Source organism: Triticum aestivum, chromosome 7A (assembly GCF_018294505.1).
Source record: "Triticum aestivum cultivar Chinese Spring chromosome 7A, IWGSC CS RefSeq v2.1, whole genome shotgun sequence".
NCBI classification, from domain to species: Eukaryota; Viridiplantae; Streptophyta; class Magnoliopsida; order Poales; family Poaceae; genus Triticum; species Triticum aestivum.
Window position 1 is genome coordinate 590033052 of NC_057812.1, and position 11651 is coordinate 590044702.

An 11651-nucleotide genomic window follows, 5' to 3' on the forward strand; every position below is an offset into this window, starting at 1 on the left:
GCGCTTTTTACAGCCATGTGCTACTACTAAGTAGCAGCAGCGCTTCTTTCTATCCAGCGTTACTGTTAAGATTCTGTGTATAAGGTTTTCCCTAGTAGTGCTCACTTGACGTGAGTTGGAGGCTAGCCTCGCCTGAGGGAGCACCATACTAGGCCGGCCCAGCTCGCAGGAGGCCATACCCTTGAAAAATGTTATATTTGTGTAGAAAAACGTTGATCATGTATTGAAAATATTTTCATGTTGTATTTGTAAAATATTAATCAAGCATTTGAACTAACAATGAATAGAAAAACTTAATCATGTATTCAAAACATGTTAATGTCATATTTGGAAAAAGTTAATCAAGCATTTGAATTTTTTTAAATGTGCATAGAAAAAACATTGACCATATATTATAAAAATGCTAAACCTATATTTGAAAAATGTTAAATCTGTATTCAAAAAAAGTAGATATACACCAAAAATGAAGAATGTACATACGAAAAAGTAGGCATAAAAATATAAGATTTCAAAAAAAATGTATCTGCTATATACGAAAAATGTTGAATTTTTATTAAAAACTTACACAACCATAAAAAGAAAAGGAAACAAACAAACAAGAAAAACCAAAGGACACCAAGAAAGAAAGAAAAATTGAAGAAAAGAAGCCCAAGAAATAAGGAAAAAACAACCAGTGCACAATAATGAAAACAGTGAAATCAAGAAAATTAAAGAAATCCGAAGAAAAAGAAGAAACTAAGAAACAAAACAAAAAATAAAAATCGAGAAAGAGCAAAAAAGGAAAAACAGTTGAAACTAATAAAGAAACAAAGAAAACTAATGAGAAAACAAAGGAAATTAAAGAGAGAGAAAAACAAGAGAGAAAGAAACAAACAAAATAAAACAGTAAAACCAAAAAACGAAGCGAACAAATCCAGCGATGTGAGCGAGTGAGCAACCAATGATATAAAGGCACGGCATGTGATTGTAATGTTTTGGAAAATCTTCAGGCGAGGGAAGCTTATATTCTTAATATACTAAACCTAGCCAGGTTTCTTTTTCCTTGTTTTTTTGACTTTTTATCACAGTGAAAACAGGGTCAATCGGGTGATGGCACGATATATATTGAGGGATATGGCTGGGTACAGATAGACGAGACTTGCCTGCTCCCCGCGCGTGCGCCTATTCGTACTCCCGCATACGTGGTTTGATTTGATTAAAATAAAATAAGGCTCGACCCCACCTTCTTAAAATCAGAGAAGATATAATTAAATTAAAAAAAAAGGAAAAAAGACAGCTGTAAAATGAAATGAAAGCACGGATAAAAACATAGGAAGCAAGCAGACAAGCCGGATTCAGTACAGATACCGGTGAGCGCACCAATTCCCCCGAAGATTTGGAGCATTCCGTTTCTAGCAATCTCGGCCATGTGCGCTGCATGTGTTCAATTTGATTACGATCCCCTGTTTTGGAGTTACTTTTCTGCATGTTTCTATGCGGTGGCCCGGTTTGCATGTGCCTGCGTGTCATTGGATAGGAAAGATTTGATCTGCATGTGGTTAAAGATTAAGTACATGTCGTGGGTCATCGCTTCTCTCGTTCGTTCTCGACGCTGCTTCAACCGTCATAGGCGCGTCGGGAAGCATCTGTTCAATTTTCTAGCACCGCTCTAGCGCCGTTTTCTACTACTAGTTAGCAATGCACGTGCGTTCTGAAGAAAATACATGTTCATCTATAGTGATAAAACAATTCTAGTGATGCAGCAGAAATAAATTTCCTGAATCTGAAACCTCACACATTATTTGCCATACAATAAGCTTGCGAGAGACCTACTGCATAAGGGGGAAATACTACTACAACACAAGATCGCAATAAGCTGCATTAGCATTAGTGATCTATTCTTATAGAAGAAGAGGGTAAGATAACTAAAAATCTATCATATATGCGGGCAATAAGCTGCATCAGCAATCGTCTTTTTTGACCTGCAGCAAAACAAGCACCAAGATGAGCAGTAACAAAAACAAATCGCCAAATGCACCAAATCTTGATGTAGTGGAAAATGAAAATCTTTGAGAGTACATATACTTTTGCTTTGTACCTTGTAGGCAGGAAAATTTTCTATAGGTTTACTCATGCTTTAGCATAAACCTCGATGTGCGGGTGAGTAGCAGTTCCTTTTTTCTTGAAGAATAGTAATCGTGCATTGTAGAAAGAACTTGAGCCGCCATCTTGCATGATGGTGCGTTTCTTTATTATACCGTGAGAAAAGTGCATGAAATTTGACACTGAAGATTATGAACAAAAAATGCAGTTATAACTCATATATATTGTCTTCATCATCAATATATTTGTAAAAATAATAGATTGAACTTGGGATTTCCACACATTTTGGTGTCAAATGTATATTTACTACTTAACATGAACTATACAAATATTGGGTATATGACATACTGTACTCAGGCATGTAAATATGAGAACTTTGTCATGCATCATTCATACGAAGCTATATGTACGCATAGAACAGAACAGTTACTTTGGTGTCATGGTTAGCTCATCTCTACAAGTAATGGGTTGGTCCCAACTTCAATTCACAGCTTAGACATTAATGTTGGAATGTTAGCGAAAGAGAATGTTCATGGTAGAACAATTAGCATCAAAGCCATGATTCAGAATGGCCAATAATTAAGTGCAGTCCTCTGATTTTGGGCCGACAGTGTTCATATATTTCTAGTGCATCAAAAGAACTCATATAACTTTCTAGATTTAGTGTTTTACCAGTTGATTGACCACAAAATTGATACATGACAAGTAACATCGAAAACATGAGATAAAATGGCCAATAATTTAGTGCAGCCCTCTGATTTTGGGCCAACAGTTTTCATATATTTCTAGTGCATCAAGAAAACTCATATCACTTTCTAGTTTTACCATATTACGGTTGATTGACTACGAAATTGTTACATCTAACATATAGAGTGCATTCCCCAGCATCAAGAAATAAGGAGACTGAGGAAGGGTGAAGGATTAGACCTGGGCAGATATAAGGTAAAGCATGCATAACCAGCTGTGAGCTGGAGAGAGCAGTGGAAATGCAGCTCCAGCCCTGACCTCATCCCCATTAAAGTCGTTGACGAAGAGATCCAGCGGGTTCACCTGCTTTCAAAGAGAGTACACATGTTGTGTCTCAGTTCTGACTATATATAGAAAAATGATCGCAACACACTGTTTGTTGCGTATATCCTTATATAAAAATGATATGCTTGATGCAAGTATGTCTTAGTGCCGACTGTGACAAACATAAAATTCCACTAACAAAAATTGTAGGTTTGGTCGTTTGGAGTGAATGGACATTATTTTGTTTCAGGCCAAATATAACTATAAGACGACTCTATATATGTCACACAAAGAAAATCAGAGAGAAAAGCAATCACTTCAATGATTTAATAAGAAATGATCATAAACTCACTTCTGGGGTTCATAGTTAGATTTGTAGGAAAACAGCATATGAATGTTCTCTTATGTATTTAAACATCGTTAGTCAATGGGAAGATCTTTTGCCATACATAATGGGAAGTTGGGAACCATGTAACAAGGAACCTGTGCAGGTAATATACTCCAAGCAGCTAAATGTATGGCCATGGCCAAACAATTTTCAAATCTGACTGTCTGGTCTACCTACATAACATGGTACACTACACACAGGTAAATTTCATCTTACCTTCGCTAAATAATAAAGAAAGGGAAGAATGGTTAGATATACCATGCAAATTATCAGAGATGTAACATTTACATATTCAAAAGGACACGTCCATATATTTAAACATGAGTTTAACCATGAAAGCAAACTGGAAGGCAAGAGGTAACACTGCTGTACGAATTCCTTGAATATGGTGCTGCTGGAGGCCATGCAGAACCCCCTCCGCTCCTTCCCATACATGTTTTCCTCTTCCATAAATCCTCCTGCATGTGGATCCGGCAACTTACATGCCTGCAGATGCTCCCTTTTGGAGACTGACCTCAAAAGCACAACACCATTGTTATTTCGTCGAACACGTTGTGAGCATAGAGACTTTCACGGGTCCAATATATGTCAGAAGCTAGCGATGTTACCTGCACGAAAAGGTAGAACTTGCACTGGTAGAAAAAGAGGCTTCCGTCCAGCCCCATTAGTCGCGAAACTGTAGGAACCGCGACTAATGAAGTCTTTAGTCGCGGTTCGGCAGACGAACCGCGACCAAAGGCCTGGGCCCAGGGCGCTCGGTGGCCAGCTGGTGCACGTGAGGGGCTTTAGTCGCGGTTGGCCAGGCCAACCGCGACTAAAGGTGCGCAAAGGCCTTTAGTCGCGGTTGGCCAGGCCAACCGCGACTAAAGCTCCTCCCCTATATATACCAGTTCAGCACACTCACTTAGCCATTTGGTGCCACTTCTCTTCACAAGCTTCACAAGGGGGTGTAGGTTTGCTTTTGGTTCCTCTTATGCACACAAGGTGTTTGATGAAATGCCCTAAGAGGGTGAAACAAACATGATATGAAGTGAATTTGATGTGTAATAATTTATTGTACCAAACTTTGTATTTGGTCGATGAACTGAATGATGTATCAAACCTTTTGTCAAACCTTCAAGGGGTTTTAAAATGAATTAGTTTTATTTTTCTGATTTTTTTGATATATAATTGTATTTTTAAGATTTTAAAATGAATTAGTTTTATTTTTCTGATTTTAAAAGGAAAAAGGAAGAAGAAGAAAGAAGGAAAAAGGAAGAAAAAAAAGAAGAAAAAAGGAAAAACAGAAGAAAAAAACAAACAGAAGAAAAACAGAAGAAAAAAACAGAAGAAAAAAACAGAAGAAAAAAGGAAAAAGGAAAAAAGGAAGAAAAAAAGAAAATATGCCACCTACTGGGCCACCACGGCCTGAATACGACTAGAAACCCATTAAAGGGCCAGGATTCAAGCCCGCAGAAGGCCGAGTAGGCCCACAGGCACATAGTGACAGAATAGGCCCATAAGCCTGCATTTGAGAGGAGCTCGAAGTGGTGAGCGCAGCCGCGCTTATAAACCACTGTCGAAGCCTCTCGGCTAGCGAGGTGGGACTAAACATCCCACCGCACCGCGCCAGTTCTAGCACAGACCTTTAGTCCCGGTTGGGGAGGCGGACCACGACTAAAGGGTACCCTTTAGTCACGGTTGTTGTCCCCAACTGCGACTAAAGGGTCTTTCTGCGCGGGAACGGAAGCGGCGCCAAAACCCTTTAGTCCCGGTTGGGGAGGCGGACCGCGACTAAAGGGTACCTTTAGTCGCGGTCCGCCTCTCCAACCGCGACTAAAGGTGTGTCTATAAATACTGCACTTAGCAGTTTTGCCACTTCCCATTCTCCTCTCTCTCGACGCCGAAGCGCTGCCCCGACGCCGACGCCGAAGCCCTGCCCCGACGCCGACGCCGACGCCGAAGCCCTGCGCGCCGCCGCCCCCGTCCCCAGTGAGCGCCGCCTCCGCCCGTGCCCTGCCCTTGCCCGCCGCCCGTGCCTTGCGCCCTTGCCCGCCGCCCGCCGCCCGCCGCCCGCCGCCCGCCGCCCGCCGCCCGCTGGCCCTGCCTGCCGTCCTCCGCGCGCCGGCAGAAGAAGAAGAAGGAAGAAGAAAAAGGAAGAAGAAGAAGAAAGAAAAAGGAAAAAGGAAGAAGAAGAAAGAAGGAAGAAGAAAACAAAAGAAAAACAGAAGAAAACAAGAAAAAGGAAGAAAAAAGGAAAAAGGAAGAAAAAAGAAAAAGGAAGAAAACAACAGAAGAAAAAAAGAAAGAAGAAAAAAAGGAAGAAGAAAAAAAGAAAGAAGAAAGAAAGAAGAAAGAATATGTTTTGGAATTCATTAATATTTTTTTGTTTTGATGAATTTTTTTGTGTCTAATAAAATCAATTTTTGAAATACACGAATAATTTTTAAATTCACGAATATGTCATGAATCAGTGAAAAAATTAAATACGTGAACTATTCTGAAATCCCTAAACATTTTTTGAATACACAATATGTTTTTATTCCTGTTTTTTCCACAAAATCATCAACATTTGCGCTCTATATCGATCGGCCTATTTCGTTCATTTCCTAATATCAAGTAACTAATTAATAACTCTCTTGTTCATTTAATTTTCTTTGCCTCGTAGGGTTTGGAGACGGTTCGTAGATACAAAGGTCGGTGAATTCAAAAAAGAGCTAGAATTCAAAATGTTAAAGGCTAAGAATGCTGGGGATATTCAGCCACCGGAGACCAATCTATGTGGATACTATGTCTGTGAGATGATCCGGAGATACACCTCTGAGCGGGTTCCGAGTGATACCAATGCTCAGAGGAATAACCTCCGGTGGATGCTTAGTCCAGAAGCTCGCTTCCGACCACTTCAAGAGGAACTAGCTGGATGGTTCAGCAGGGAAGTCCTCCATCCTAAAGGAGAACACTATTACGAGGACGTAGAACTTTATATGCATTAAATCATGTATGGAAACTAGTTCAAAATTGTATATGGTCATCCGATGATATTGAATATATATTGTATATTCCTCTTGAATTCTTTTTGGTTCTAATTTCAAATTTATTTGAAATTGTACATTCATATGCATGTATGTAGTACCGTAGAATATATGAAACTCCTTCAAAATTAAAATAAAGCACAAAAGAAATAAAACAATACAAATTAAACAGAAAACAGGTTTAAGGGGGGGGGCTAAAACCCTAAACCTGCGGCGGCCTTTAGTCGCGGTTGGCCAGAAGAACCGCGACTAAAGGTCCTCCGCCCCGACGGCCACCTGGCGCCCACGTGGACGGGCCTTTAATCGCGGTTCTTAAGCAACCGCGACTAAAGGGGGGGGCCTTTAGTCGCGCCCGTTCGGTCGCGGTTGCGCAACCGCGACTAATGGCAGTTGCGAACCGCGACCAAAGGCCCTTTTTCCACCAGTGTTGGAAGGCATGTGGTTTCTCTTATCAGAAAACCAACGAAATACCATGATTTTTGTCCAAAACAAGTAACATCATGCATATATCTGATATCCTGACCTCCGTTGCATATCATCCCAATGGGGAATCTGATGCTGCATGGTCGCTATTACCCGCGCCAACTGCTCACATGCCGCAGGCATCTGCCACGGGCCCGCCGGCTTGCTCCCGGCTGCGCGCCTACTCCCCTGTCACCACCCTTCGTTGCGTTGCTCCGCTAAAGGTCGGCCATGGTGACTACGTGTGTTAGACGTGGGGAATCAGTTGCTGCTGATGTAAAAAGATTGGGGTAATGGATATGGCGTACCAGATTCAACCTATCTGCAACTATCCCGGCAACGACATCAGACCGGCAATAGCAGCGCCAACATACCTAGCAGCTATCCACGTCCCTGGCAACGGAAGTGTGTACCGCGTACCCAGCTTCTGTGGCATGTCCAGCGTACCCAGCTTTGGCGGCGTGTCCCGCGTCGCCACCATTAGCGGACAGGGGGATGACAAGGGCCGTCGGCGGTGCACGTGGGGAGGCGTGGAGCAGAGGGGCGAGCTGTAGGTGGCCGAGGTGGCCATGCGCTGGTGGAGCAGCGAGGGCTCGGGCGCGTCCAGGAAGTGGTGGAGCAGTGGAGGCGGAGTGCCGCTGGGCATTGGAGGCGGCCGGGGCGGCCAGGTGCTCGCGGAGGAGCGGGGTTGGTCGAGAAGATCCGGCGATAATGCCGGTTGTTCGGCGCCGTCCTCAGCCGCGCGCTTTTGTCGCCGCCATCTGCGCCCGTCACACTCCACCTCCGGCGGGATAGAGGGTTCGGGAGGAGGTGTGGAAGAGAGGTGGAGGAGAGAAATCCCGCAGGTCCAGGAGGTAATCGGGGAATGATATCGTGGACTGTGGGAGCGAGGGAAGGGAGATCCGAACTTGTCGGGCTCCGATCGCGGGCAGACCACGGCAGAACATTCATCATCAGCCGTTAGATCGGGAGGCAGACCATCAAAGTAATATTGGCTCTTAGATTTCATTAGATGGTGAAATCGGAGGATCCTGATTATCCCGTGTACACTTTTGTGGTGTGGCTTTAGGGGAATTCATGTTTGCTCTTTTAATAGTAGTATAGATAAAAGCTCCCTTCAGCCCGCGTATCCCAATCCAGGCTGTGCCAGCGTTTGTACTCGAAGCTACATGTCTCGGTCTCGACTCCTCGGCCTCGCCCCGCCCCAATCTCCTCTCTGCGTGGCCATTGTGATGGCACACGGATATCATCATAAACGGCGTGCGTGGGAAGCATGATTCAGGCTGCGACAGCGCGCCATTCCCGTCGCTAATGTTCCTTTCCCATCTCTCCATCATTCTTTTTCTTTCCCTGCTGCAATTCGTGGTGGCCTACCGCTATGGGAGAGTCATGTGTCGATGTTAAAATTGGCGGATCTCGGATAGGGGGTCCCGAACTGTGCGTCTAGGCGGATGATAACAGGAGGCAGGGGACATGATGTTTATCCAGGTTCGGGCCGTCTTGATGAAAGGTAATACCCTACGTCCTGCTTGATTGTTCTTGATAATATGAGTAGTACAAGAGTTGATCTACCACGAGATCAGAGAGCCTAAACCCTAGAAGCTAGCCTATGGTATGATTGTTGTTGTTGGTCCTACGGACTAAACCCTCCGGTTTATATAGACACCGGAGGGGGCTAGGGTTACACAGAGTCGGTTACAAGGAAAGAGATCTACATATCCGTACTGCCAAGCTTGCCTTCCACGCTAAGAAGAGTCCTATCCGAACACGGGAAGAAGTTTTCAATCTTGTATCTTCATAGTCCAACAGTCCGGTCAAAGGATATAGTCCGGCTGTCCGAATACTCCCTAATCCAGGACTCCCTCAGTAGCCCCTGAACTAGGCTTCAATGACGATGAGTCCGGCGCGTAGATTGTCTTCGGCATTGCAAGGCGGGTTCCTCCTCCGAATACTTCATAGAAGATTTTAAACATGAGGATCGTGTCCAGCTCTGCAAAACAAGTTTCACATACCACCGTAGAGAGAATAATATTTTCATAAATCTAATCTGCTGACGTACCCTGTAGTGTGACATCACACCATAGTCAGGTCTTTATTCGAATCGTTTTCCATAACCCATCTCAGCGTATTTCGCGAGGCGGTTTCCTTGGCACGTCTTGTCAAAGCAGAGATCGTGTCCCCTTTATTACAGGATTCTCATCGATACGGACGTGGGTAACCCAACCATGCCTATTGGTAGGACTCCTAGATCTCAGGCAAGTCCTAAATGGCCATGAGGAGGACGCTTGATATTCACCCTCTTTATAAAGGGAACAATGCTTTTTCTTTTACCCTCTCGTGCTCAATCAAATCCTTCCCCCGCCTCGAGTTCTAACACCCAAAGCTCAGGTCAGGCGCTTCAGACCTTCAATCATGTCCGGATCCAACCTTCAAGGCCAGTGGATGCCTTCCTCCGTTACAGGGGAGGACATCAAAAAGTTGAGGGAGGCCAGATATCTGACCGCCGAAATTTCGCATAGGCTGCCCGCCCGAGGGCAGGTCGTCCCTACTCCTGAACCCAATGAGAGCGTCGTGTTCATCTCCCACTTCCTCCGAGGACTAGGCCTCGCTCTGGATCCCTTTGTTAGGGGTCTTATGTTCTATTATGGGCTAGATTTTCACGATCTGGCCCTGGATTCCCTTCTTCACATTTCATCATTTATTGTCGTATGTGAGGCCTTCCTCCACATTACCCCTCACTTCGGCCTATGGCTCAAGACCTTCGATGTGAATCCAAAGATGATCGAGGGGCAGCACGCAGCGTGCGGAGGCGCTTTAATAAGCAAAATTGCTGACGCTCCATGGCCTGAGGTTAACTTCCCAGAGGTGTCCGGATTGTGGCAGTGGGAGTGGTTCTACATCACGGCTCCCTGAAGTGCCAAGTGGGTAACGGCCTCCACCTTTCGCTCAGGCCCCCCACCACAACTGACGTCATGGATCAGCAGGGGGCTGAGCTAGGGTCCAGGCAAGGACGTGCCAATACTGCAAAGCCGTATCCGAGATCTCTTTGAGAGAGATTTCAGTCTGGTCATGGTAGTGCAAGTTATGCTAGTTCGTCGAGTCCAGCCTTACAAACGCCGGCCCCTTCGCATGTGGGAATTCAACCCGGAAGGACCGCGTGCTATTTAACACCTCCTCGGCATGATGCCCGAGGAGATGTACAAATTGTTTTTCGGACCACAAATAATGTGTCCGAACATCACTGAGGATGCAGGTCTGAGCTGCAATCGCCCGGATACCCAAGTAAGTAGCCCCGCATCCGAACACACTGTCCGTTTATTTATCGCAATGTCGCCCTAAAAAAGCCGATCTTTGACCAAGATTGGATAGCAAAGGCAAAGTTGATCAGGTGTCCGGCCCCCCTCCCTGAGACATCACCAAGTCCCGTGCTAACCAGGATGCTGGAGATCGCGCCTTATCAAGCGCCCTCAGGAGAAGATAAAGGGAGGAACAAGGAGGCTAGCGCCTCCGCGAAGGAGGTTAGCTGGGGACGAGGGACTGAAACTTCCTCTCCCCAGGGATCGAAGAGGACCGCCTCCGAGGACCCGGAGACAATGGTCTCCAAACGGGGGAAGAAATCTTTGCCGGAGAGTCCTGCCCCAAGGGCTACCCCGGCCGCACTATGCCCTCAAGGGGATCAGCCCTCCACCGAGCTGTAAGTAAAAGGGTACTTAATAATGAAAATATCTCGCCTTACTTCTAAGGAAGATAACCGAAGAATTTATCTTGCAGTTCGGATCTTAGCCCTTCTCAGCAGAGCTCGTCTTCAGGGGATCTTCTTCCAGAGATGATGGAGAGCGAAACGCCTCCCCCTGCCATACCGCCTCATGAGGCGGGCGACCCCGAGGTGTCGTCGCGGAGGGTTTCTCCTGATCCGGCAAGGCCAGAAGGTAATCCTATGGCCACCCGAAGTCCTCAGTATCCGACTCTTGAAAAGAGCAATCGAAAGAGTCCGGCACCGTCTGGTGTGCGGTCGGATGTACTGAGGGATCTGCTAGAGCAAGCGGCTATCTCAGGAGAGCACCGCACGTTGATGGGTATGGTGATTGAAAGGATTTCGTTCACCGAAAGCGGGTTGCATGAAGCCTTTATGAGCCTACTGACGGGTTTTGAGGTACGCGAAATGATGTACATATTTGATAGTACCGCACATTTTTAGATGTGCCCTGTGTAGATAGTAGCCCCTGAGACTCTGGTTGTCATCGAAAACGGCGGCAAACAGAGGATCATAGTCCCAGGTAGTAACCAGACCGCCTTTATGTGCAGGTGATTGAAGCTCCAGTGGCTAGCCGGACTGATGGGTTTGCCGAACTAAGGCGGCAACTGGATGCGGCAGATGCCGACATCGTGCTTGTTAACAAGTGGCTTGACGAGGCACATGGTGAGTGGTTTTTCTGGTGATTGTCACGTAATAAGAGCAGCATGATGCCAGTATCTTTAATATGTTGTGACTGCAGATGGAGCTGCCACCGTGGAGACCCTTTGGGCAGAGCTTGCCCAAGCCAAGGAGCAAGCAAGGAGTAGCAATGCGGCCGCTTTAACAGCGGCCGAAGAGTTAAGGGCTGAATAGGCCGCGCATTGCGAGAGCAAAGAAAAGATAGCCAAGATGGCTGTAGAGTTAAGAGATGCTGCTGACCGTTACCGGCTTCTTGAAGAAG

General features: G+C 45.5%; 1 long non-coding RNA gene across 1 annotated transcript; it reads right to left on the bottom strand.

Moving 5' to 3' along the window:
- Nucleotides 1-1746: 1746 nt before the first annotated feature.
- LOC123152434 (uncharacterized) lies at nucleotides 1747-7814 on the bottom strand. The gene is made up of 5 exons (XR_006476191.1): nucleotides 7263-7814; nucleotides 7016-7172; nucleotides 3010-4089; nucleotides 2078-2264; nucleotides 1747-1961 (listed from the first exon to the last, which is right to left on the bottom strand). It is a non-coding gene; the product is annotated as an uncharacterized lncRNA (long non-coding RNA).
- Between the last annotated feature and the right edge of the window lie 3837 nt (nucleotides 7815-11651).